Source organism: Strix aluco, chromosome 1 (genome assembly GCF_031877795.1).
Source record: "Strix aluco isolate bStrAlu1 chromosome 1, bStrAlu1.hap1, whole genome shotgun sequence".
NCBI classification, from domain to species: domain Eukaryota; kingdom Metazoa; phylum Chordata; class Aves; order Strigiformes; family Strigidae; genus Strix; species Strix aluco.
Window position 1 is genome coordinate 76,121,765 of NC_133931.1, and position 25,081 is coordinate 76,146,845.

A 25,081-nucleotide genomic window follows, 5' to 3' on the forward strand; every position below is an offset into this window, starting at 1 on the left:
TTTAATCTTTTTGGAGAAAATTTAAGTCAGGTTCTGTACAGTTCATCTTGGTTATACATGGGTTTTCTAGTTTGATTTATAAAAGCAATTTATATTACAAGTAATATTTGAGTCATGTTATGTTCTACACTGGTTTTCTTGATGATCCCTTTCTGGTCAGCCAGGTGCAAATGTTTTTACCTGTTTGGGGCAGAATCTAACAGATGGATGGAAGAACTGGGGCACAACAGCTGCTCTCTGTCAATTGCTTATTATCCAAGTAGAAACTTGTGCCTTTTCTTTTTGTGAATCTATGAATGAGCTAGTAGAGAGGTCTTCAAGAAAGGAAGTCTGTACCCTGTATGCACAGGATAGGAATATTCCCTTAGTTTTATGTGGGTTTTGATTTGAGGACTCAGAGCTATGGAGGACCTTGGGGGATTGTTGAGTTAGCTAGAGGCTGCAACTTCTTCAGCAAAGTGGCAGTGCTGAAGACTGAAATAAGTGATGTGTACAAGTGGAAACTGAAATGAAAGGGGGCCCAGAGAAACCACAGTTGACTTTTCTGGAGTGAATGACAAGATTTCGTCCTAGTTAGAATATGGAGTGGAAGAGTTAACACACTGGATTTAGCTGTGAATCAGGACACTTTACAACATAGGATGGGACAAAAAAGGGGCAGAAAACTCATTCCCCAGTTTTAAAAATGCTTGAGTACCAATACTGTGTTATGGTGCTCCAGTAACGGAATGGGCTTGTTTGTCACTGATGCAGACCAACAAGGAATGAATTGGATCTGCTAGTCACAATACTGCTCCAAATCTTAAATAATAAAAAAAATCGTATGTTCATGCTGAAGAAAAATGGGAGGCATTAAAAGGGTGCAGCTCTGGAAGAAATATGGGCATTGGGCAAACAAGGTAAAAGGCAGGCTCGTGGAGACTATAACCATCTTGCAAGTCAGGCAAGGAATTCACTTTCCAGCTGAAGATTGACCTTAAGTTTCAGATGTTGCGTGTATACCTTGACCTTTTTCTTATCCAAGGAAAGCAGGGTTTGGGACTCTTTCCCAAAGCAAAGCTGTTAATGAGACCTGGCTCAGGAAAAAGACAGGGGGAAAGATTTCCAAGAGCTAGAAGAAAACAAACAGACACACACCCTTCAACCCCCAAAAAAAGGAACGTAAATCCTTGCAACAAAGTGGGAACTGGAAGTCTCAAGAAGAGGGACTGTTGCCTTGTGTCTTACCTGGGATTTTGGAAAGACTACTAATATGAGAAGAAAGCAGTTTCTTTTGCACAGGATTTCAAGATTCTTAAAAGTAGTTTCATTCCAATGAAATTTTAAATTCTGAAATTTTCAAACAGAAGGAAAAAATAAGGATATAGGACAGCAAGCAACTTAAGGGGTGGGGGGACCGCTTATTGAATTTTTTCTGAATTATACCTATACCATCATTCCAGGGACTTCAGATACTCCAAGATCATGAAGCAATGTTGTATACGACATTGGTGTGCAGCAGTTTAAATTGATGATTAACATTTTTCTTGGTATGTCTTTTCTATCATGTATATTATGTACAATCAGTCCATTGACTATTTGGGTAAAGCTATAACTACAGTCTGGCTTACCTCAAATTACCACTGTAATGGCAGATTTTGCTTTCAGGTTGCAAAATCAGCCCCCATTCTCTGGCAACAGTCTTCAAATTATGTATACACTACCTTAAAAATGAGAGCCCATAAATGGAAACAGTAAATACCACATGTCTTTGACCTTCTTACATTTTCATTTGTCTTTATTCAGAACTTCTGTCCTTTTTTCAAAACCCTTGTGCGCTAGTAAACTAATAATCTGAAGATGGTTAAAAACAAGGAAGTGTAAATTATTTCAGTTAATATAAACACCCTTTTTTTTTTCTCCTGCCTCAGCATCACTGTATTCAAAAACTCTCCTGATTGCTTATTACAAAATAACATTCTGTATTTTAAAAGCTTCCAGGAAAATAAGCCAGTTTAAATAAATTAGATATTTCAAAGATACCATTTTGCAAGCAAAGTAGAATTTTTTTTGTAACTTGTGATACTAATAACAAATGCTGTTTGTTGAACAAGCAATTAAGTATTTTCCCAGTGAAGCAGTACTCAGAGATGTTGCAGATTATTTTTAGTCCTCGAAGAGCTTTGTATATTTATTACACCAAAAGGCAGTCAAGCAGTGACACCCAGTGGCTTCAGAATTCTCTCTTCATTTTCTATCACAGAGAAATCTTGATTTTATCTCTTGGTTTCAAATACAGTGTTATTCAAAATGTGTAAATAATTTCCTGTTGAAGAGGTAGTCAGAATCCAGTAGTTATACATGGTAAATCTGGACTTCTCTGCCTGACTAGGTGACTCTAGATGAAATGATTCAACTACCACAAATATGGATACTAATCAGCTCCATGCATTCAGGGAGTTACTCAAGAAATATATGGAAATACCCTCTGCAAATAAGCATTTAAGTTAGCCTTTGAACAATCAAGGATACAAAATCTGTGCTTAAAATCTTTTACCTGTCAGAGAGAGAGAGAATTTTTAACCATTTTTAAAGCCTTTAAAATTCATGAATGGAAAACACAGTGTAGATGCAAAATTCTATTAATATTTATAGTATCAGTAAAAATAAATAAGAGGTGATATTAGTACTGACAGTTAGGATGACAACTTGACCTACTGCAAGTCATCTGGAACTTAAAATGGAAAGTAAACCAAAATTCTGCCAAAACAAGTTTTCCTATCAAACCTGACTGAACTGTAATTTCCACAGAAGTGTACCTTGAAAATAAATTGTCTGCCTAACATAAGGAGTAAGTATAAGAAGTCTCATTTTGCAGTTGCTGTGTCTCGGAGATAAACAAGTATGACATTTTTCTTTTTTAAATCAATAGCCTTGCTTTATCAAAACAAGCAAAACGTCTTAGTCACATAGTACTGATGACCATAAGAACAAACTATCGAATCACCCAGCCTTTTAAGATAGGTTCCAATAGCTGTTCTCAGGGTATGTCTCTGCCTAGGAATCATATGAAGCATTTTTACCTTGTAAAAGCTGCAGAAGAGGAATCCTAGCAAATTTCTACTTTGTTTTGCAGAGATGCTTCTCTACCAATTCAGTGTAACCAGATGGGTGTATGGAAATGAAGAGAGTGTGGAGCTACAGTATACCTATTTCAGCATATAGGTTATATGATCTAATGTGAGCTTTATTAACTGAGCTCAGGAGAAAGATAAGGAATTCCATGTCCATTACACTCACACATCTCAGCATTCTCTCAGATTTTCACTAACTGCCAACTGCAGAAGATAGTGCAAGACAGGCATGCACCACACCATTCCTGAAAACATTGATGCATGCCTATTTCAGAGGAAATTTTGTGAACAGCAATCATGACCCATAGTCTGTACTCTCACAGCAATGGGAGGGAGTAGTTGCATCTACTTACAAATTCATAACAACTCCTAAGCCAAGATGTTAAGAATAAACACACAATTAAGGTCTTTCCCAGGACAGATGTCTCCCCCCTCTTATTAAAAAAAAAAAAAAAAAAAAGAAAAGAAAAGAAAAGAAAATTAAAAAAAAAAAAAGGAGAGAGTGAAAAAAAACAGTGAAAAGCTTTGTCCTTAAAAATAGAGAATAGAAGAAGGGTGAACCTCAGTCTGAAAAGAAACCCTGCCACCTCCAGGCCCCAAGGGCCTCTCTCAGTGGCCTCCAAAAGACTCCTCCTCTAGCACCACAGCCCAAAGGACACCAGGCCTTCTCTTCCCCTTTCCTCAGGGCTCTGTGCAGAAGAGATGGCACCTCTCCATGCTCCAGGGAAGAGGTGGAAGGTGTGGAAGAAGGGCCCACACAACACTCAGCAATCAGAAATTCTTTATGGAGAGCTGGCAGACCTTGCGCAGGCTGGCTGGGCCCTTTCCTGCTGGTGGGATGTCTGGATGATTCACCTCCTCACAGCCACTGCTGAGCACAGGTGGCTGTGCCATTTTCAGGGCACCGAACTGGTGGGATGTCACTGAGGACCCCCAACCCTCCTGGAACGTGGTTGCCATTGTCTCATTGAGGGGACCCCAAGCACAGGAGGAGGATGGGGCTGGAGCCCAGGGCTCACGAGGGGAGGTGGAGGGCAGTCCCTGTGCCCAAGGGGCAGCAGAAGGGCACAGGGAAGTGAGCCCCAAGAGAGGGGACCTCAGTCCCCTGACTCTCCTTCTCCCACAGTAGAACGTTTTTCACGCCACAGGCCCCCAACTCCCAGAACAGCCATATTTGGCCACATGCATCCACCACCATAGTGTCCTCCTGATGTCACAAGCCACCTCACTGCTTTCTGTTCAGGGCCCTACAAATACAGGGCCCCCAACAGCTGGCCCACAATTCGCTGACCTTTGAGGCCCTCAGATTCCAAGGATGTTTGGTAGCAAGAGGTCACAGAACAGCAAGGTGGGTGGCTGCCCACCTTTGCGTGGGAGAGCAGAGATGTGGCTGCAGGAACTGTGAAGGAAGAGGAGGTGGTGTCAGAGAGAGGGCACCATCAGCCTCATGGTAGTGATGGCCATCGCTCATGTGGCTGATGGTATGGAGCCCACAGTGTTGTATCCACCTGAAGGTCAAGAGGAACTGATGGAAGTGGATCCACCTCCAGCATGGTTCACCTGGTACCACTACTCCATGCCAGGGCTCCCCTCCATGACACCAGGGCAGTGGCATTGCAGGAATGCCTGGCCAGCGCCCTACCATCAGCCCAGCCTCTGCCTCTGGCATTAGCTAGGTGGCCCAGACTCCATGTCTCTCCATGCTGGGGGTCACCTACAGCATCTCCTGGCAATCAGCAGTTATTTTGTTGATTGCCCTAGGTGGTGTGAGCCCTTCTTTCCCATCCCTGACAGCCTCCCCCTCCCCCACCCCTCCTGAAGGAGTGCCATGTCTGTGCCCTGAGCCCCAAGAAAAGGGAGTGAGACAACCTGGCTTGCAGCAGACTGCTGCACCAGGGTGACAGCAGTCATCCCTCAGAAGACCACAGAGGTCGCTGGGGCCTGGAGGTGGGGTTTCTTCAGTCTAATGATGACAAGGCTGCCCGACAGGTGGTTGAAATTAAGCCAGACCCTCTGTGGAGGTGCATGAAAACTAACAACAGATGAAGCAAGGAAGTTAGAGAAACAGCTGTTCATTTGGAGAAGCAGAAGACTGCAGTTCTCCTAGGAAGAAGAGATGGCCTTCAGCATTAAGGTTCCTTCTAGCTGCTTCATCAGGACTTCTTTTTAAGATTAGACAATAAACAATTTTAAACACAATAAAACAAGAAAAACAAGAAAAAAAAAAAAAACCACAGTAAAAATGCTTTCCTCCCCTCTTATTTGGTACTTTGGCAACTGCATCTTGACTCGTCTGCCCCCTCCTGGTCTCCCCAGTCCAGGAAGGACACTGATGTGTGGGGTGTGGGCCCAGCCCAGGGCCTTCGAGATGGTGAGGGGCTGGGGCACATGGCACTTGAGGGCAGGCTGAGCACGGTGAGACACTGGAATGGGTTGCCCAGAGAAGCTGTGGATGCCCTCTCCTTGGAAGTGTTCAGGGCCAGGTTGGACAGGGCTTTGAGCAACTTGATCTAGTGGAAGGTGTCCCTGCCCATGGCAGGGGTGTTGTAACTAGATGATCATTCAAGGTCCCTTCCAACTCAAACCAGTCTATAAGTCTATGATTCTTTGATCAGCACCAAGAAGAGAAGGCTCAGGGGTGAACCAGATTGGTGACCACAGCTACCTACTGGGAGAGTGCAGAGAAGGTGAATCCTGGCCCCTCTCAGAGGTGCTCTGTGTCAGAAGGATGAGCAGCACCAGGCCCCCTCTGGCAGATAGAGAAATCCCAGTTAGATAAAAGGAAAAGACTGTCACCAGAAGGGTGCTCAGACATGGAACAGGTGCCCAGGGAGGCTGCAGAGTGTCTGTCCTTGAGGGTATCCAAACATGACTGAACAAGGCCCTGAGCAACCTGACCTGACTGGGGCTGCTCAGATCAGGAGCTTGGAACAGAAACCTCCAAGGGTCTCTTGCAACCTCTGTGCTTATGTGGTTCTTTTAATGTCAGCCTTCCTGCCTTACCCAAATTGGAGCCACTCACAACCTGTGGAAGGTGGCCTCTGTGAGAAGACACCAGGAGCTGTCCCCATGTTGGACAAAGTCCATACCAGCCAGCTCCAGGACCGACCTGCCAGCCACCAAAGCTAACCCCATCAGCAACTCTGGTGGCACTCTGATAGCAATGAGAGGGAGTAGTTGCATCTACTTAGAAATTCACCTACTTAGAAATTCGTAACTACTCCCAAGCTGGAGGCCTGAAAATAAAAACAGACATTGTTGAGGTTTTTCCCAGGACATCTGACTCCCTCTTCTTATTTTTCTTCTCTAAAAAATGTAGTGGAATATTTGCTTTGGGCAACAGATGCTGATATGGCTTGTTTTATACTGAGGTGCCAGCTGTTCCTTATGTTCCAAAAACGATGCCAAACCTGCTGTTGTGAGACTTATTAGAGTGCCTTTTATCCAGTGGTAAGTTGTTCCAAGTGGGTAATTATTCCCACTGAAGTTTTTCCTCTTCTTAATAGACACTTGTTTTTATGCCAGAGGTCACTGCTGTTATCATTACCTGTAGTGACTGGATATTTGGAGGAATAAGCCATATGGCATTCTATAAAGCAGAACTATGAGTGAAGTGCAAACAGAGCATTAAGCAAAAAGGGAAGTATTTCCATAACTACCTACATTTTCTCCTGCATTAGTTCTACAAGGGTGCAGATTGTGGTGCAAACACTGCTTTTAGAGAAAAACAATTTGGCTTGGTGGAAGTGAAAGCTCTTTCCCATCTACAGTGGTGCTCTCCCACCACAGTCATAAGACAGAACTTGTGACCTTGCAAGAAAAGCATCAGTTCCCTCCTCTCTGCCTACATCTTCATGAACAACCAGCTCAGAGAAAGCGTTCATACACACATGCGATTGATCCTGTCTCTCATTTCTAACCTGCCCCCCACTCCAATCTCATTTGTAACTAACACAAACAGTTTCTATGGTGAGTTCAGTTATCTAACAACAATAGCTTGGGGGCCCCTACACAGTATCTATATATGTATGATCCTCATCAACTGCCAAATTCCTGGAGGCCATCGCTCCAACGCTCTGTGAATGTCTATTCACAGTCTGGTCACTCCATGAACACATATCCCAGGAGCCAGGTCCTTATTTAGATTTATGTGAAAATCTCCCAAAACTAAAGTTCCTAAATGTGTCTCCTTTAGGGGAGTTCAAAACATTTACATAAGTGCAGCTGTTTTAGGAAAGACAGCTTCTGCAGCATTTTTGGTTTTGGTTCTCAAATTTGTTCTTACCAGACAAGTCATGATATTTCAGGAGTTTCCCAGGTGACTTGCTTTTCCTATTTTCACAACGATCAAGTTTGTTTTCAAATTGAGAGAATGTATTATTTCCAGGGATGAAACCATGGAAATATCAGCGTAGTGGACACTAATCATTCAGAAGTCAATATTGTTGGTGCACATTTTTCTATAACACCTGGGCATAAACGTAGGGTAAAAATGCAGATACATCTGTTTATTTTAACAAAACACAGACCAGCAAACATCTGATCCTGATCTGCACAGCTGTCTACTGGAAATGACTTGAACTACTGCTGTGACAAAGACAGAAAATAGATACCAATCCCTGGAATTAGTAAGGTATAATATCAGCTCTAATCATTGGAGTTTCTCCTCCTTAAACCCAGGCTGATTTTAACCAATTTCATTAAATGACTTCTTTCCTGAAGTTACGACATGCAATGCTGTCACTGGAAAGAATCAACTAGCTAAAGATACAGTTCAAGACTATTTATCTGAGACTTCGTGATTAATAAAATATTCTCCATATTTTCTGCAGTATAGCATCTCCTTGCTTCAAATGTGAATATTTGAGGAAGAACTGGTGTTTCATTTTATCATTAGGATGATCACTAGCAGTATCAGTACTGTTTTCAAGCTAGCATACGTTATTCATACAGACTTTACTTCTGTAAGAAGATGACTACTGCATTCAGTGCTTACTTTATTGTACATTTGCCAGAAAATGTATCAAAACAGAATACCAGCCATGTTCTGAAAAGAGGCAAACCCCATTATTGTCACGTAATTCATCATCACTTTTCAACTTCACCTCCTTTCCATTGTTAATGTAATGGGGAAGAAATTTATGATACAAGCTCATTTTTCCTCCTCAAGCACTAAGGTTTTTGTCTGCTGCAAAACAGGAAAGCTGGACAGGAATATATGATTTACTGAGTGACACATCTACAACATGAGGAAAGGAATTTTTTTGACAGTTAAAATTATATTGCTTCAAATCTGTGGACATTCTCAGCTTGTTGGAGCAAGCGGCAATTAGATCTTTGCTTAAACACACACCTAAAGTGAATGCTATTAATGAGGATAATTGGCTCTGGATGAAATGACCAAGGTACTAAGCTCTTTCTGAGCAGCAACCACAAGTCAATATCAATTATGAAGCATTGATGCAGGTTTGTTTGTTGGTAGATTGTTTAACAAATGAGTCAATAACTTATGCATTTAAATTAGGTTTTCATTGTCATAATAAGTCATAGCTTCAAATTCAGTACACTGCAGCATCATAACCTGTAAACATGCAGACATGGCAAAGTGTAAGCAAAGACTACAACTGAGAAGAGAAACTTTCACTGGACATTCAGGATACCCACAATTATCTTTTCAAACTCTAGTAGAAAGAATCTACACTAAGGGAAAAAGAAAAGGTTTGGGTAAAGGAAATTAGATATGAACCATGAAACCTTTTCCACTTCCTCCAAGTGAATGGTACTGTTGTCTGGGACAAAGCCAAAACTCAGTCACCCCACCTTGAAGCCTAAGCAGGAATTCCTACATTTAAATCTTGTCCTAGTACTACCTGGGTGTCCCAAGAAGTGGTGCTGCTAAAATATTATCAGCTGTGTATTGTGCACATCCTTATTAACTTAGTTAATGGCTGTATTTTATCTAATTTCTGTCAAATAAGAGGTTACAAAATAGAACCCTGTTGCCTCTAGCTCGAAAGAGCTTCTAAATGAAAGCCCTTGCCCTTGCTATAAGAAGTCTTTCAGATGAGCTTCTGTTGTGTCCTGTACTGAAGGTGGGTTAAGAGGAGCTTTGTTATCACAGAGCTTCTGATTCTGAACACATACAAAGTTTGGAAAAGGACCATGCAACTGTAAGTAGATTAAAACCAAAGGGAAAATAGAGAATAATACATGCTCAGCACCTGATAGTGAGAACTTTTAATCTCAGTATATGGGTTTCTGTAGCTTATGTATCACAGTACACCATGAAATCTTCCCAAGCAATCTGGAAAATCATGAGTTGCAGCATATTTAAGAAAGTGTGAGCAAGTGTTTAGAGATAGTTTCTGGAGAAACTTCTTTCATTTAAAAAAAAAAAATAGCTGGTCTACATTGCCGTCGGTATGGGCTGCTTGTAAAGGCCATCATTTAGAGTAAAAATCCTTAATCTTTTCCTTAATCTTTTATGTACAACAAAATGCTGTTTAAAAAAAAAAAAAAAGCTATTTACTTCTTTCTCTTTTTTTTTTTTTTGCCTTTCTTTTGGTTGGAAAAGATATAAAATAAGCTAGAAGGCCCACTTGTTTCATCTGAATAGAAAGGAGGCAAAAATATCTAATTGAGAAAAAAATAAGGGAGAGGGTAGTTCAGAGAAACCATCTTATACCAAGTGCTGAGTTTTTGTTCTCAAGTACTCTATGGGCTTGAATTTCAGGTAGCTATTACCTAATGTTAGCTAGAAAATGCTACAAAATAAAAACAACAATACCATTTACCTGCATGACCTCTTCTGTGGGTGATGTTCCTCTTACCTGCTTTTGCTTAACACAACCCTAAAATCTCTCAAATTAAGTACATCACACAAACAGTGGTTTTTTATAATCTCTGTTGCTGTTTTGTAATTGCCCATAGTCTTTCTAGTGAAAAATGGCCATGTATATCCAATGTGAGTTCACTTACTAATTTGCTTCTTCATTCTTTTGACTTTTAGCACTTCTAGTTGCTCTTGACATTTCTTTTGTTAATTATTCTGAAATGTAACTACCTGTACCAGTTTAAAAAAAAAAAAAAATGTTTCTAATGCTTTGTATTCTTTTATTGTCTATGTTGTAAAATCACGGGGATTTTAAAAAAATAAGAGAGAAAAAACAGTTTATATAAACACTTGATATTTTTAGAGCACAGGGTCAAGCAGATCAGCTTTTAATTAGAAACAGATTAAACTTTGATCGCTCCTGCAGAGCTCTCCAGCATTGAAGGTAATCCTTGCAAGCTTTGGAGTGAGCATCATTGGGATAGCTTGCCAGTGACTTTGCATTTAAAATTGAAGGTCAGAAAGTCAAAGCAGCACATGAAAGCTGGTAAGACTTAGATCCTACCAGGGCGCGGCCACAAATCACATGCTGTTGGGGAACACGAAAGAAGATCAGTCCAAACTACAAATCAAATGCTGAAGTGCTTCTAAGCTCTCAAGATCAGTTCAATGATTTATGGTAATGTATTAATATGTCTATTTCAGCAAAACTTATATAAAACAGATAATATTGTATCTCATATCTGAGGAATGGAAATATAATTGTCTTTATTTCTGTAGGTTTTGGTGACATAAGCTAATGGTAGCTTCAAAATGCAATGGAAAGGATCATGAGATTTGAGTAACTGTGTATATATATTTGTCATCTGTCTTGATAATCTTTGAGGTGTTTATGGTGTTTATACAACGATCAACTGGTTTAAATTGCTACATCTATGTGCATCTTTGCACTTTAGCTTTATTTCAAAAACTTACAGCTGCCAAAAAAAGACAACTTAGAAAAAGCCTCCTAAAGACAGAAGGATGTATATTTATTTGCAAGAGAAACATCAAAATTTAGTTAAAAATATTCTCAAAGCTACCATTTAAATAACATGATTAAAACTGTGAAACTGCAATGGCAAAGGTACTCCTGCAAGAAATTCAAAGTGCTAAGATAGAACACGAAGCTTTCTCACTATGATTAACAGCAAAAATAAAGTAGCAAAACTTTTGAGAAAGCAGGTTTTGAAAGCACAGTCCTTGTGCTTTATTCACTTCATTATACTTTATTTAACTGTTTCTGAAAAGTCTCTCCAAATGTTTAAACATTCTCTGTGCTTATGTGAGTGCATCACTTATTATTGCTTAGCGTGGAATCTCACTGAAGTTTTCTTCAAAGCAGTGCAGCCCAGTGAACAAGTCAGCAGGCCTAAATTCTGTACCCAACTTTCAGTTGAAAACCATTTTTCTTATTTTCTTATTTTACTTAAACTTTTGGGGGATATTTTTCACTATACCATAGGAATATGGAATTTAATGGGATTATTTTATTCCTTGCTGGTAAATGATCTAGTGACCTATTTGGCTCTGAGGGGCATAATGATTGGATATCATAAATGGACAGAGGCAATGGTGACTGCCCTAACCCTCTCAACATCTTCCCCAGGAGAGACAGTCAGAAATACATAGTTAGGAAAGTACTAGCCTTGTGGGAAGCGTTTCACTTACCTATTCAGGCTGAAAGGCATTCAAATATTTGAGATTAAAATAAATTACTTTTGGAATAAGCCTGGTTTTCTTAATTAATTGAAGGTGTATGCCAATGTACGTGCAGCCCTGCACAGTCTTGTCAAGATGCTGTGAGACTTAGGTAAGGCTACCTGGCAAATTGTGTGTGTGTGTGAACAGCCAGTGCTAGAACAACATGCAGGTATCTGTTTACATCCTGTGATGATCTGTTTGGTTCTCAATTTTTTCAGTCTAGTATTAATCTTTTATGTTTAACTTTTTCCATGCTAAATTGGAGTGAATTTAAGTTTTTTTGGGGTTTGGGTTTTTTTTTTTATTTTCAGGGTCTCAGTCTTGGAATACATGAGTTTCAAATACAAACAGTAGAATTTCTTGATACTGAGCTTTCCCTGCGGAAACATTTTTGTCAAAATTGTGGAAATGAAGACATACTGATTTCTATGAAAACTTTTTCTAGAGGAATAAATAAATATATTTAAATTTTAAGCATAGTGTTAATATTTTCTTAAGCTATTTGAATCAATATAGTAAAACTTTGAAAAACAATTGAGACTAAAAATCTCTGACTTCACAGAAGCTGGGTGGTCTGATTAGTAAGAACTTTCTTTTCAAGGATTTCTTAAACCTAATGTTCCAGGAAAAGAGGAGAAAGTTTGAGCAGAGTATGTGCACTGAATTCCAATTTAGTTTTTCAGTAAACTTTATAGAAAGACTCTGGATGGGTAGGTGGATGAGCTGGATTTTTTCACTCTTTTGCAACTGTAAGTTGACACCTGTCCCTGGTCTCTTGTTCAAACCAATGTGCAATGACTGACGTTTCACCGGCTCTTTCTGCTTCAAGTTCATATTTTTGAAAAGTTTTTCCCTGGCTCTAAGGCCTTTCCCCCACCATAACCACTTGATAAGGCCAAGTGCGGGGGCAGGTGACTGTCACTAGAGGGTGCTGTAGATTTTTAGAAATTTTTTTCCCTCCAAAATACCTGATAGGTAGCACTCCGGGTTGTGGTCTATCTAACGCAACTTGCTGCTGTTGTGGTACTGAACTTTCCGATTAGTTGTTGGATATGTCTGATAACGCTGATAAGAAAAAAATAAAACTTTGGGAAGTGACTAGGAGATATCGCTGCCTAGAGTTTGACTGGAGATGCTGGGTGTGGGTTTTTTTTTTTTTTTATGAACACTTTTCTTGCTGAGCTTTGCTTAAATATTTGTCAGAAACATCTTCTGACTTGTCTTTTTTAAAGACATGCATGATTCCATCTTTTTAAGTTCATTTTAAGTCATTGAAACATAAATGGGTCGATATTTTTAATTTGATAGGTTCATAGTTTCTTCCAACTATCTTTTTCAATAACTTGCACATACCTTACCCAGTTGAGTTTTCTGGTATTGTGCAATGAGTGGGCAAAGCAATAGCTCATGCCATATCACAATGATCTATACAGGTAAATGTTAATTTCTATGAACACCTATTGGCACTTCACAGCAAAAGCTATTGTATCTGAAAAACATGAGACTGTGAGGTATGGTGCTGTGAAACAAAATAAATATGCAGCTAGAAAAACACCTAAAACCTGATATTATTTTATTCCTTTTCTGTCACCATTTCAAGCAAGTATTTGCTCTTTCAGCAGACATTAGTAGCAGTATGAATATGGCCTGTGCAGCACCATGTTACAAGATACCCAAGCCAACTCTGAATGAGTTGGTATGGCTGAAGAGCATAGGAGCTCCTGTTGAGCCACCTATGGGAAATTTAATGTAGCTGCCTACATCTGGGATGAACTTGGCCTCTACTAAGATTTGACACTTGGCTGCAGTGAATTATATATTAGGAAAAAACTGATTGTCATACTGCAAGGATAGAAGTGTTGGCACTCGGATTGACACAGCTGCAGTCCTTTTTTCATTTTTAGGCTAACTCCTCAGATCTTAGGGAAGTGTCTCATTTGGGAATGTTAAAGCTTCAGCACCCAGTTACCTCAGAGTTTTTTGTCACCATTTGAGAAATAAGAGTATGTATCATAGGACTCATCAGGAAGTTGGGCAAGGATTTTATTTCTTGTGTTGAGATTATCCTAAGGAACAGAATGCATGCCAAAGGCTCACTTGAGAGGACACTTCTTCTACCCTCCAGAGTGAAGAATCTGTGTCCAGTCCTTTCAAATCTGTAAAGCTTTTCAGGAACGTTTATTTCTATGTCAGTATAAAGAGTTGTTGTGAGGCCTTGTGACCTAGAAAACTAGCAGTGATGAGCTCACAGATTAAACCTGTTACCGGAGAGGTGAGGTTGCATATGTAGCTTTGCTGGCTATCTTGTCCCTAAGGTACTGCACTGCATTACTAGCTGAGAGATTTGGTGACTTTGTGCTGACTGGTGCAGTGGGATTCGCAAAGCTCTATACTGAGTCAAAGCTTGGGTCCCTCCTTTGCACTGAACCACTCTGGGGTGTGCCGTGGCTGTCGGGTGTTAGAGCGAAAATACTGGATTGTTATTCAGCTTTCTTTCTGGATATGTTCTTTTCTAAAGACTCAAGTTGGCTGGGAGAGACATGATTGGGACAATACCGCTTCCAGTATGGTCAGAATAGATATGTTTCCCTTTGGTATAAATGAAATGGGCATTTATCCAGTGAACTTCATGCAGGATTGCCCCACTGGTCAAGCACAACCATGTCGCGATGTATCATCCCACCTCCTCTTGGGTTCTGCCCAGAACCACCCTATGCTCATGAGCAGCTTGTGTCCCTGCTCACCAGTTACTTCTGCCTGGTGCCTCTGACAGGAATGTTCCACAAGAGAAAACTGTTCCTCTACTGACAAGTACTTTACAGTTAATTAGTTCTAATACAAAATAAATGGAGATCCTTTTCAACAGGGTACAGATCCTTCCCCCAACCCAGGGGCTAACATTCTGTATGTCTGTTGCGTACGCACGTGCATGCTGTGAGATGTCTGGCTTCTTCCTTTCAACAATAAGGAACAATAAATGCCAGAAGATGTTTACATACTTTCTCCCCTTTGACCCCAAGTCTGAAGCTGATGCTTTACAGCAATTGCTGTATACTGTTTCCATTAGGTCTGTGGCACATAAAGCAGTCAGGTAAATGACCTTGAATCTGAACAGACGTCATGGCCCCAAATATTTGTTTCCAGCACTATTTAACACTCACTGTTTGCCCTAAGATAGCAAGTCGGTTTTTCTTATGGTAGTTTTCATTTAGAAGCTGGCCTGCAAGAAGCTCCAATTTAAACCTGATCTGATGCAAAGATGTAAGCTAAACCATGGAGAGGTTGAAGATAAAGTGAATCCATTTTTGGTGCCAAGAATAGCTTTGACAGGATCCGCATACTAAATCCTCCTGCATCCTCATGGCTTGGAGGGGAAGAAGATTCAGGTGTTTGGTTAAGACTCGTCTTTTGAAGAACCGCTTCAGAAAACAGTCAACTTGTTTTGCTCTTGCAATGTGAATTCTGAGGAGATATTATCATCTGTAAAGGATCTAATGGTTTAGGCTCTGAACACCTGGGCAAAACTTAATCAAGGAGAAAAAGTAGGAGCTGCTCATGGTGTCCAGGGTTTTGGTACTTGCTTTTGAGTGTCCTGTGCTAGGAACTCAAATTTGCTGAGATTCGGGATCTGTCTGCTTGGATGCTTACTCCTGAGGGGTAAAACCTCAGGAGTGCATGCATGAAGTAGCTAATTAAATTTTCCCTTGGGCTTGGATTTGGGATGGAGGGGTATGTGTGAAATACCTCCACAGTTTGGGATGGTATTCACATTTGGCAACAGAGAAATAAACTGAGGTTAAGGAATGACTGTTGAGGCAAATCTCTGATTTGTACAGCTGAAACTGTTGGCAGAAAGTCTTTGCTTAGGACTAGGGTCTTTGACAATTATTGATCTTTATTATGTAAATTTTGCCTCAAACATTTAGTGATCTTGTCAATGAAATTTTAACAATTATTTCTTTTTACTCCCTCATTATACTGTTTTTCTACTGAAGATTTCCTTCAGACAGGGTCTTTTAAGTCCTAGACTTCAGGTCCTGTTCAACCCTAGTTGACTTAAACTGATTTACCATGAAATGAGTCCTTTTTTGACTGAGAAAATAAAAATTGGGGAAAGTGACTTTCCTCAGTACCCTCTATAATGTTATAATTGTCACTAATCTGTAAAAATCATAACAAAACCACATCATAGTTGCTAAAACATCACGACTGAAACAGTGGTGTCCAAACGTTTAAAAGCATGAGCTACTACAATGTAGGTCAGGTCAGTCTTTTTGCTCCAATAGCATGCCTGCTTCTGCTCTTCAGCTTCATTTCTCTTACCTAAAAATAGCTAATACTTCTGGTTGTTAGGGTACTCAGAGACGCAGAAGCAATGGGTTTAAATCCTACTACAATTGACGCAGATAAGTGTCAAACCTATTTTTGCATTTACCCTGACAGATATTTTTGGGATGGCTTTGCTTTGGATTGGAGCCTCCTAAGAAACAGTGTCATTACCATTGTCAGAATTACAAATCCTTACAAAAAATTTTCCCCATCATAAAACTGATACTATCTCATCTAGGAAAAAAAATTCAAAAAATTAATTGACCAGATCTTCTTGTGAGCAGTATAAGCTCAGGCACTGACTTTCTTCCATAAGTTCCAGTGTATTTTGATATTCTTCCATTACTGTATTAGAACCTCCCAAATATTCAATTTAGAATAAAATTAAACAACCCTATCCATTTTCTTCTACTCTGGACAAACAACAAAATTTGGGAAGTATTTACTGCTGTCTGTGTCAGGAATTCAGGGTAATAATAGATGTTTCAAGAATTACCTTTGTTTCTTATGTACTTTGAGTAGTTAACATTCTCATGATACCTTATTACAGCATGTTACCTTACTGACCTCTTTTGGCACAACACACTGTATTTCCTTAATTATTTTTAATCTCTTTTTAATGCCATTAGTGCAACTAACATGTTCCCTACTGCCAGTGGAAGTCACCAGTGATAATCTTAAAATACTGTAGCCTGACTGTACCTGCTATTTTACTATCTACTCTTTTTGTGGTCCTCTAAAAAATTGGGACAGGTAAGAGTGTCAAACCCTGGTTGTCAGTTGACATGGGAACAATCCAGTTCCTTGTCACAACTACAATGATGGAAATTAGCTGTGCCTTGAAAAATGTCATCTGGTCTGCTAGCGATTCATTTTGCAGCTGTACTCTCCAAAGCCAGGTATGAGGCAGATGAATATTTTTGTTCCACTGTGTAGGTGCTTTAATTTCTTCTAACTTAACCAGAAGTGAGACATAAGTTTTACCAGTCTCCAGAAAAAAAAATACAGGTAATACTTTTCTGTCATTCAAGTTTGTCACTTTAGGTATTCATTATGTATGAGATCAGACTCGGTTTGACCAAACTTCATTAATTTCTTTTACGACAGACACTTGGACACCTCAGTGAAAAGTGCTTTTATTTTGTTTGGTTTTTTTTAATGACAACTGCTGCTTTCTTGGGGTTTGGGGTTGGGGAAGGGGGGGGTGGTGGTGGTATTTGTTTCTTTTTTTAAATTGCAACGTTTATAAGAATGGCAGAGCTGGGAGGTTTTGGAGCATCACCAAATCACATCATCAGAAAGCCTCAGGATCAATGTCCTCATTAACACATCTCAAGAGGATATGACTGGCCAAAATTCACTCTGCTGTCACCTCTATAGGCTTGGTGCTATGCAAGTAAAGAAAAAAGTTACTGCAGGTTGATGATATAGCAATTTTGCATCAGTAGACCAAAAATAACAAAGGGAAAGAATCACCTTGGAGCAATTTATTTCAGAACAAAAAGACTTCAGTATCTCTTCTGAGACATCTGCTGCATCTCTAAACTTTTAAGATATTTTGTATTTTTTCTTCAGGGTAAGATTGCCTAGTAGGAAGGGACTGAGTCAAATTAGACTGTTTTCTTCTACCCATGTGTGTCCTGGCTTTTCCAGTGTAATAAGCTTTGGTCCAAACTGACCCCTAGGTAGAGGGTGACAAAAACTGAAGAGGGAAAAGTGAGGGAATGTCTCTGCCAGGGACTTTGTACTGGGGAAGGACTTGTTTTGGCTGCTTTAGTTCTGTGTGACTTCTCTGAAAGGGAAGGATCAAAAATCTGCTGTTCTACTGGTAAGGCTATTGCCCCCACCCCACACACAGTTTACACATGCATTCATTCCTGATGGCACATAATAGCAAGCAAAAAGCCTTGAAAATGAGCTTCTTCCATAAAAATGAAACCTGTCATTTCATCTCCTCCGGAAATCCAAAGCATGATGGTGCAGTGCTGATCAGTTTGGTGTCCTGTGAAAAGATGTCTTTGTTCTTCATAGCAGTCTGGAAGCCGAAGGTTAAAGTCTGAATTCTTCCTATGCTTTTTCTCAGGCTGAATCTCACCCCAAGAAATCAACCAGATCCAGGCTTTGTGTTAGAAGTCTTTGCACAAAAGGATGAGCTCAACTTGAACATGTGAGGAAAGACATGAGATAAGTGATTGATAGAAGAAATGAGGGAGAAAGATTCTTTTTAACATCTATTTCATTCTGACATATAAACAAGGCACGTACTTGTTCATTTAGGTTTCCTTTTTTAATGTAATGCCAACTAATGGAGTAAAAATTGTTCAATCTCACTGAATGTTATCCCACTTCCTTGCAAGTGTGCCCAGAGTACAATGTCACCCCTCCAGCGCTACTCTAGACCTTCACAGAAAAACCCTGGGTCTTTGAAGTTCTTTGTGCATCATCTTGTTTATCAGAATAAGGTATCTTTTTTGTTGTTGGTGGTGTTTCTCAACTGGAATGGTACCCATGCCACTTAAATATGTTAGAAATGGCTGCTTCTCTTTTCACTGAAAGGAAGACAACACAGAAGGTCAGTCACCATTCCTTGATTCCAGCCTTTCTGCTATCTTTGGGCTTGACTGTCACACTCAGCCTTCCTAGAAAAGATTGTATGCATGTCTAGGTAAATATGTGCAGATAATTTAAAGTCCAAGATTTAAATTTAGAACTAAGCTAATGTTTGAATTTATATAAGCTGTCTGTGATGTGTGTCTCTTCAAAGCCAATCTTTATTTCGGGTAATAGAAAGTGATATTTGAAGGTGAAATTTTGCATCTTAGTATTTATTAGTAACTTTTTTTGCACTAACTTCATCTATCTATTTATTTGTATTGTGGTGGAGCATCAGTCTTGGACTGAAATAATAAATCTGTCCCATCCTCTGAAAACATTTTAGTGTATTATTTCTAGAACTGGTCTTTGGGGTAGCTCTGTAATGAAGGCACTCTAATTTTCTGCCCATATGGCTTTCTGCCGAACAAACTGTCATGAAATCAAAATAAAAGCTCTTCTAGAATGATCAAAATGCATTTAGGGAAAGGCTTTTTACCATCCTTGAAAAAGGGTACTTGACAACTGCATCCACTCACTGCTGCTCTGAACTTTTTATACAGCATTTTCTGAAAATGGTGTATTAGGTTATGTAGGACTCTGCATTCTTATCCAAGTTCTGATTTTCAGAGCCGAAGTGAGTGGTTATGGTGAGATTCAGAGTACTAAGTTAACAAGTAGAGTGTTATAATACTCCATTAGATATTAATGCAGCCCCTTTGTATTAAGCCTAGAGCTGGAATTCAATAATGAATTGTAATTAAAATGACAGTTCGGAATAGGTAATGTATTTATATAATGACATTTTCCTTTCCCTTGTGAAGTTGTATCTTACAGGCAGCGTACCTCCATTGAAGCAGCTGCCCACTCCTGAAGAAACCATGAAACAGTACTTATTGATGGGGTTTGCCCCTTTTTAAGAAAATGTGCATGTATCCATAAAAACCCACATGCTTTTATACATAAATATATATTTATATGTCTCAGCTGTCATAGCGCTCCCAGACGTCTAATTGTGAAATTTTCAGCTGAATTGAATCTGTCTGAAAGTTCATTATTCAGCAAGTCCAGATGCTACTGTCATCCACACCTGAACCAAATGCTGATGTGCTGGAGCCTCAAGGCTTTCTGAAAACTGAATCTCTAACAAGGTTCATGGTTTCACTTTCTCTTAGTGAGCCCCGTTACTGCAGAGCAAGAAAGTACAAGGCACTGAGACCAAAAGGCATTCAGTGCGTTTTCTGGAGTGCCCAAATAGCAGATACTCATTCAGGTCAACAGTGAGCCAAGAACTTTTTGTTAGCACTTATAAATAACGGTAAAGATGATCACAGTGCAATGAGAGGCACCGTTTGTGCTGCTCTTCAACTTCAAGCTCAGTGATTCATATTGATTAAAAAATATATAGTTTTGTTTGCATTGTTTTGGGGATCTTTTGGTAGGAAGTATTTTTTATAAGCATGACAGTTTGTTTGAAAAGTCTTTGCAGATAGGAAGACTAGGAGAATGATTAAGGTCCTGGGGAAAGAGAGACCAAAACTTTACAGTGAGTCTTATGGAAAGTTAATATAGTCTTTGTGTGAGTATTAGGGTGGAATGGCTTATGATTTTTTTTTAAGCTTCTCAGGCTAGCAGTGTTGGGGCATACTTGGCATCATAAGCATGTGCTGTGTAGACAGCACAGTAAACAAGCTAGCTTGCAGCCTGACAGCAGCCTAGTGTTTCATCTTGGCTAGCTAGATCTGCTCTGCTATTTGTCCTACGCTGTGAGAACAGTTTCACAGTTTCAGGTACCCAGATACCTGTGCTAATTATGAAGTTGTTTTTCCACCACTTCTATACACAAAAGTGTACAAAAGACACAGTATGAAAGACATCCTGGGACTGTCTCTGTGGTTTCTATTACTCCTTTTCTATGAAATTACTCTTTTATGTAGATAGCCTTTCAGGCTGTCAAATGAACCTTGTTCTGAATTTATTAGTTTTTAATGTTTTTTAGATGTGTTTTTTTACCTAATGAATTAAATATGCTATGGAAAATTAAGCAGAGTGTTCCTCCTTAGCCCAGAAAAACATATTGTAAGCTTACAAGAGTGCTATCCAGGCAGATGGGTAGATAATACATTGGGCAGGTGTTTGTCAACAAACTTTATTAGCAGTCATGAGTTTCCAAACTCCAGTCATAAGTTGCTGTATGCTGTAACTTGCTGTTGTTGTACTTTTATAAGCCTTGGGGCAAGGTATTGTGTGTAGGACAAATACTGCTTTATGTCCTTGCTGATGTCTGCCATTTGATTACCTTATGGTGTTTAATCAATCTTGGCTTGAAGGACAGGTCCTGGTCAGGTGATATCAAACATACAGTCAGAGAGTCCTTGGGGAGGAAAGAGAAAGAGAACGGCAGGTTCTTCGTTGCTTCTCTCCTACCAACAGATATGAAAAATACAGGGGATAAAACATGTGAAGGTCTTGAGAATGTTTTCTGTCACCCTTGCTCACAGATATTTAAAAAAGTTCATTACCTATTGAGCATTTGTGCTATATACTTTATTTCCTTTGAAAGTAAGACTTTAATTATCTTGTAGCTTCAGAAGAGACCAGAGATTTGTTTTCAATATCCTTGTCAAAGCATGCTGGCCCAGTTAAAATCTTGAGATATCCGGTTATAAGCATGGAAGCTGACAAAAGATCATGTGAACTCATACACACTCGTACTCTACTTCATGTTGGCTGCAAAGTGTAAGAGCAAATAGAGCAGAGATTTCAGAAGCAAGTTGTGAAAAAATGTATTAAAGTAAGACAGAAAATGACCTATAATATGCATCAAGGAAAATATCCTTTAAAAACAAGAAAACAACCGAAAAAATGCTACTTTGAAGTATTACTGTGGTCTAGTTACCGTAACATATGTTTGAGGAGAACCTCACAGCTGTGATAAGATTGGACTCCAGATTTTGTCAGTCAGGGGCTGAGTGCACTGGAGATCCCCACTGCAGCTGGGGGCCCCTTGGGTCCCTGCCTTCTATGGCACCCCCTGCCCTTCCTGCCTGCTCCTGCCAAATGCCTGCAGTGCTGAGCAGTGGAGTTGGCAGCCTGGTACTTGTCTACAAAGAGAGGCACTGAAAAGGTGAATGGACAGTTCTTGTCAACAAATTGGATAATATCACCGTTGAAATTTAGGGAAGACCAGCATGTACCTGTATGGGCTGTAAAAAAGCTTCACGTTGACAGCTCCATAGCCATTAAGCAATGACACCTAGAGTTAAGAATCTGGGCAAGCTCCCAGTTTGCAGCCTAAAGGGACTTTCACCTTAAACTCTGATGTTCCTTATTTTTTCCCCATTATTTAACCAACTTCTATTCTGACAATGCTTAAATAACCGACTATTAAATTGTAACTAGACTGTCATTTCAGTAAGTCTTTGTTATTTAGAACAACTTTAGAGCCTTAAGGTAAGTATCCACTGAAATAACAAGAGAATATCTTATTAAAACTTTCAAATTTAAAATAAAACCAATAAAATCTGACTTTTAGATTTTACAAGTCATAGAGATATGAGGGTAACTCTTAGGAATGTGGCTTCTAGGAAGGAGAAGCTAAATTACATTGAAAAAGCAGTCAAAATTTTAAAGGATAACTTTCTATTTGAGGTGCCCTGATTTTGATCCCACATTGTACTATGGGAAAAATACCCTAGGAATGTTAAACTGTCTACATCTGGATGTTTGAGTAGATATGGAAATTCACCAAATCACTAGTTGCTCTTGAAATGTCTATGCATGTAATGGATGAAGAGGATTTGGAATAACCTGGAGAGGTGGGTGTTTGCATAGCAGTAGGAAAGATGTGATCCAGATCAGAATAAAAAGCAAAACTAAGAACAAGAATGAAATTGTAGGGACATGATGAGACTGAATTATCACTGAAATTAAACAAAAAATGTTGTTTACTTATAGCTCAGAGTTATGTGAATGGTGAATTAGTTGGGCTAGAACAGGCTCATTTATGCAGGATTACCACCACATATCCCATGTTCAGTGTTACCTGTGTACCTGTGGGGGGTTCTTGTGCCTTGTCCTCACAGGACACGAGAAAATCACAGTGCATTCCTATGGACACTAGTCAGCACTTCTGAAGGGACATAAGAAGTGGTACAGCATAGTAGGAACATGTATTTTACAAACTCAAATATTTCAGTGTGCCTTGATTTTTTTTTATAAATCTGGTCTATTCAGTGTTTTTCTATAAACCAGAAGTCATACATATAGAGGCAGGGAAATGGGAAAACATCATACTTCTGGGTGGATTATAATATCTCACTTTATATTTGTTTGTTTTTCCTTAGCAAGAAGTCTTCAGAAGAAATATAGTAATGTATGTAGGTGAGGCACTAACAATAACAAACATGCCTCCTGGATAGAAAACACAGACTACGTTTGACAGCCCTCCAAGATTTATGCTATTGGCCAAATTAGTAGTGTTCCAATTAAAGCAAAAAGCTACACTGCCTAGCACATTTCACAGTTGTGAGATAGGGTCTCAAAATTACTCAGGAGTCCTCAGTGGCAGCTGCTGCTCAGTGGCCTGAGCAAGCTAGTGTGTTGCCTACAGCCAGGGGAAGTGGTGACTCCTCCATCCCTTGCCTCTGCCCCTGTCTTCCCTATCCCCAATGGACTTCCCCTCCAAGGATCAAGAAAAGAAGTTCTCTGGTTTGGGGGGTTGGGGGGGGGGGGGAGGGGGATATTTTGTGGGGGTTTTTTGGGGGGAAGGGCCGCCCCATACTTAATGCAGTTTAACATTTGAAGACAGAAAAACTGTTCTGGGTATCCAGACATGAGAAAGGTGATGCCTTTGGACAGCTGAACTAGGATGTGTTGGTGCAGAAATGCTTCTTCCTTAAACCTTATGATGTGATTTGAACATTTATTGATGGTGGGAACCGTAGCCTGACAAACACATCTTTCCACAAATACTTATCTGAATACTTACATGTGCTTTGTTTGTACTTGAGTCCTGTTTGTGCTTCCTTTCAACAAACACCTAAGCAAGCAGTATTACTTGCAGGAATATACTTGGAAACTTCATTTTTAAGCAAGCCTTGATTTCAGAAATGCAGCATTCGCAGAGTAAAAAAAGATTGGTTAATCATCTGAATAGGAAAATCAACATGTTTGTGTCCATTTTCAAAATACCTTATATTTTAAGTATAGCTCCTGAATTGTCTGCTGGATAATTATTACACATTATTTTTGTTTAAAAAATATTTAAGGTGTAAAACATCTACTAAGAAGAAATTCACAAGAAAATATTGTTCTTGCTTTGCATACTTATTATAAATTACCCACATAGTTCTGAAATCCGCTCTTTAATAAATGGATATCTTGAAACACCAGTGCCGTTTTCCCCATGTGAGCAAAGCTACTTCTACTGAAGCTGAAGACCTGTTCTTAGATGTTAGAGGTGGGTGTATATATAATTTTAGTATGATTCATAGACATCAGTGCAACAAGAGCCACGAAAGGGCAACACTTTTGCACAGCCTGTACTGGGAGCTGGGGTTGGGATGGCTTCCCCCCTCAGTCTGCATTCCAAGAACTACAGGGCAGTTCCGCATTTTTTGAAAGAGATTAATCTTTCTCCATTAACAATGCACCTAAAAAGAGTATATTTTCACAGACTGCCTACCTATACTTCAGAACCAACTGCAGTCCCAGAAGCAACCAATGAAGCGACTGACATAAATGTCTAATTGCAGAAATATTCAATTATGTTTTAACTCAAGTGGGGTTTTTTTGTAAAAATAGCCCAAATGAACAGTGTATTCTATTCACACTCCCAGCATGGGAGCCATCTTGGCACAAAAATGAAAAAATAATTAAAGGTGGTTTTGCAGTCCAGATTGGTGCAGATTTCAGTTGATTTTCTGCTTTAAACACTGCTTTAGACCTCTTATGGTTTTTTTAATGAAAAATTATTTTAATTCCAAATCACTGAACTTGCTGAAATTATGTACTCTTCAAAGATTTTAGAAGTTAGTCTTATTCTTTATCTGCAGGTCATTTGGTTGAATTATTTTGAAAAAAACTGACAGAAAATAGCCTTAGATCTCAAAACAATTCTTGGGTTTTTTTTCCATATTTATACAAGTTTTCATAATTTTTCCCTTTTTCTATACGTCTGTAGATGAGGAGTCTGGCTCCAGTTCTCCAGAAGGAATCTAACAAAACTTTCTCTTAATGAAAATATGTTGGTTGGTTTTTTGGGTTGTTTTTGATTTTGCTTAATCTAGTCATAAGGTCTTTCAAAAAGTAGCAGTTAAAACTATAGGCCATACTGTGTTGAGAAGCATGTCATTCTGGATTCTTCTTATTTAAAAACAAAAGTGAAATTAATTTCTCCTCCTCACTTATGAGAACCATAATTTACTGGGTTTTTAAATTCTTGTTGTTGTGTTCAAAAATGCCCACAAGT

General features: G+C 39.4%; 1 long non-coding RNA gene across 1 annotated transcript in view; it reads left to right on the plus strand.

Annotated features, from left to right (window-relative positions):
- Positions 1-10,562: 10,562 nt before the first annotated feature.
- The window catches only part of LOC141933358 (uncharacterized), a 41,269-nt gene continuing 26,750 nt past the window's right edge, over positions 10,563-25,081 (plus strand). The window contains exons 1-2 of the long non-coding RNA XR_012626073.1: positions 10,563-10,624; positions 18,101-18,184. This is a non-coding gene — a long non-coding RNA (uncharacterized LOC141933358). The remainder of the gene's footprint in view (positions 10,625-18,100; positions 18,185-25,081) is intronic.